Source organism: Mixophyes fleayi, chromosome 6, assembly GCF_038048845.1.
Source record: "Mixophyes fleayi isolate aMixFle1 chromosome 6, aMixFle1.hap1, whole genome shotgun sequence".
Lineage (NCBI taxonomy): Eukaryota > Metazoa > Chordata > Amphibia > Anura > Limnodynastidae > Mixophyes > Mixophyes fleayi.
Genome location: NC_134407.1, coordinates 111,615,158 through 111,618,591, shown reverse-complemented (window position 1 = coordinate 111,618,591; position 3,434 = coordinate 111,615,158). Strand labels below are relative to the sequence as shown.

At 45.5% G+C, this 3,434-nt stretch overlaps 1 long non-coding RNA gene across 1 annotated transcript; it reads left to right on the top strand.

The window, feature by feature from the left end:
- The first annotated feature begins 712 nt into the window (after positions 1-712).
- LOC142160357 (uncharacterized) lies at positions 713-2,134 on the top strand. The gene is made up of 3 exons (XR_012693178.1): positions 713-881; positions 1,267-1,475; positions 1,846-2,134. It is a non-coding gene; the product is annotated as an uncharacterized LOC142160357 (long non-coding RNA).
- Positions 2,135-3,434: the final 1,300 nt, after the last annotated feature.

The following is a 3,434-nucleotide window of genomic DNA, read 5'->3' as shown; positions in this document are numbered from 1 at the left end:
GGTCAGATATATTGTAGTATATACCAATAGTTTGTACCTGCTCATTTAGCCATCTGTGTATGCACAAAAATGTGTGTCCTAGCTGTCATGAGAGTGTGACCAGAAGTGGCCTTGCCCTCACATTTAACTGTAAAAGAATGCATTAGTAGCTTACACTATGCTAAGTACTGTTAGATTATCCATATCCCACACACTAATAACTGACTTATTGCATTGAGGGACACATGCATCCAAATGTTTAATTGTATTGGGACGCTTACATAACAAATAGCATTTGTAGTACACATTTAAGTGTGTTGCTGGCTGATTTGATTTACCAAAGTAATATTGCAAGCACCATATAGGGCTTGCTACTCCGACAAACTTAATGTGATATCATTAATTTATGTATGTGGCTAAACCTGTTAACCAAGGTTAGGCTTTTAAAAGTGGCAACTGGTAGTAGTAGCTGAATGTTTAAGTAGTATTTGTCGACCATTAATGTAAAAATGCAGTGGACAAAGTAAATGTTGGTTCAATATAGAAGCAACAATGTTGATTAGAATAAGGGCCATGTGTTTTATACCTAGGTAGTACTTTCCCAAATAAAACCTTTTAAGGGGGTGGATGGCCATACAATCTGTATTGGTGCCTGATTGTTTGCATTGCCAAAACCTAATTTAATTATCTTTCCAATAGCAGCCACCCGGGCGGCCAACTATGCGTAAAAAATTTTTTTTTAATGATGAATTTGAGGTTTTAGTGTCAGAGGTTTTACAGCGATTCCATTCGGAGGAGCGGCAGATTACGGGGCCGGAGCGTCACCGCCATTGGGAGCTAATTACGCTAGCTATTAATGATATATCGCCCCATGGATGAAAAGTGCATGAGGTCCAGAAACGGTACAAAGCCAATGTTTGAAAAAAAGGCCTATAGAATGTGACTGACTCTGTTGAGTAGTATTTATTTGATTTTGTTTCTCTCTCTCTATATAGATATATATATAGATATGTATGTACATTGTGTGTTAGTATTACTTAGGCAACTGTGATGTAAAAACAGCCTTGTGTGTATAATCTTTTCTTCTATCAGGCCCTTAGGTGATGGTTCCAAGCAGCATGGGCCTTGGCCACATTTACATAATGAGTTGTGCACATTAACCACAATTGTAAATCCCAAGACATTAGTGTACAATGTGGCATTAATAAATATGGTTTGATGAGTATATTGATTTTAACCTTTACAAAAATCAGATATTTAACACCATAATGTTTGTCTATTCCGCAGCTGGGCAGACTATAAAGCTAGGCTGAAAAGCAAACTAGCACGGCAACACCGCCATGTGCACGGGACTGGGGGTGGCCCACCAATGGACATTTCCTTGACCCCGCTTGAGGAGCGTGCGAGGGCCGCTATTTCTCTTGTTGAGATTGTTGGGGTGGGCGACATAGACACTGGCTATAGCCCACCCCGATGAGGAGATTCCGCTCCACTAGGTACAATGATGAGTGTGCTTAGTTAATGACTGTAAATGTTTCTATATGTCTGAGCAAATGTGTAAACTCTCTGGGTGTGTCTGAAGGATAACTTTGATTGCACTATATCTTAGGCTATCACATTTGAGGAAATGTAATGTAGACATTGAAGATAAAAATCCTATATATATACAGTTTTGTGCATAATTTGAATAAATTAAAGAATCTAAAGTCTGATTTGGGTGACTGTAAAGAGCTGCAAGCACATTAAAAGTGATTTCACACTTGACCAATGCTACATCAGGCGTACCTCAATATGTTTTAAAAAAACATTATTGTTCCCAAATGTTTTTATCAAATATCTTAGTGTTTGTTTTTAATCTCTCTACAGATTCCGAGCAGCAGGCCACTGAAGCAGTTTCAGAAGTTGCCCGTGATGTGGAGGGGGATCAGGTGGATCCAGGTCAAAGTTCATGGGAGCGGGCACTCTCGGACGCATCACAAAGACTTTATTGTGCCACAGATTCACAGAATGATCACCTGGCACTTATAGCGAGCACTGTCCAACACACGGATCAGCAACTTACAAGTCTCATAAGCACACTCTCCACTTTCATGAGCACACACACCTCTTTAATGAGCTCACACAACTCTTTAATGGCCACACACAACACCCAAATGGCAAATTTAAATCAATCAACAGCCGTCATCCGTCATTGTCATTGTTGGCTATTACTTTATTTAACTCACTTATCTCAATTCCTCTTGTCTACCTTCTGACTCCCCCTGTCCTCCTCTCCCGCCCCTCTGCTTCAGACGATTCTTCGGTCCCCCCTACTTCTTCCACTCCTCCCCCACCCCTCCCTCACCTCACCATGCCTCCCTGTTCACTTGCCATACCCATACTCTCACCTCACCCAACTTCACGCTCCTGTGCACTCCCCCACGCACCGCTAACCTTGCCAACCTTATCCCCATCTCCCCTCCCTCCCTTTCTCCTGTGCCCTCTGGAATGCTAGATCCGTCCGCAACAAACTCCCCTCTATCCATGACCTCTTCTTATCTAACTCTCTTAACCTTCTTGCCATTACCGAAACCTGGCTCACCGATTCCGACACTGCCTCCCCTGCCGCTCTCTCCTATGGCGGCCTCTCCTTCACCCACTCCGCCAGACCTGGAGACCGCCCAGGTGGAGGAGTGGGCATTCTCCTATCCTCCACCTGTACTTTCAGACTCACTCCTCCTGAACCCTCCCTCTCCTTCTCCTCTTTTGAAGTCCACTCTATCCGTCTCTTCTACCCCATCCATCTCCGCCTCTCTGTCATATACCGCCCCCCTGGGCCCTCCTCCCTTTTCCTTGACAACTTTGCTGCCTGGCTCCCACACCACCTCTCCTCTGACATCCCTTCCATTATCCTTGGCGACTTCAATATCCCTATTGACAACCCCACCGACCCTGCTTCCGTCAAACTCCTTGCCCTTTCTTCCTCCCTTGGCCTCTCCCAATGGACCTCCTCTTCTACCCACTGCCTTGGTCACTCACTTGACCTTGTCTTCTCCCACCGTTGCAGTCTGTCCGACTTCTCTATCTCCCCCTTTCCACTCTCGGACCACCATCTCCTCTCATTCTCTCTCCTCTACTCCTGCACCCCTCCCCCCACCCAAATCTACCCGGTCCAGGCGCGATCTCGACACCCTTGATCCTGCTATTCTATCCTCTTCTCTCGAAACTCTCCTCTCTCCCCTTTCCACCCTGCCCTGCCCTAATCAGACGGCCTCCCTCTATAACCAAACCCTCTCCTCTGCCCTTGATGCGGTTGCCCCTGCCCAGCCCATCCACCTTCGCTGCTCCGATCCCCAACCCTGGCACTCCAAACTTACCCGTTTCCTCCAAAAATGCTCTCGTACTGCCGAACGCCACTGGAGAAAATCTCGCTCCCTGGCTGATTTCCTCCACTTCAAGTTTATCCTCTCCTCCTA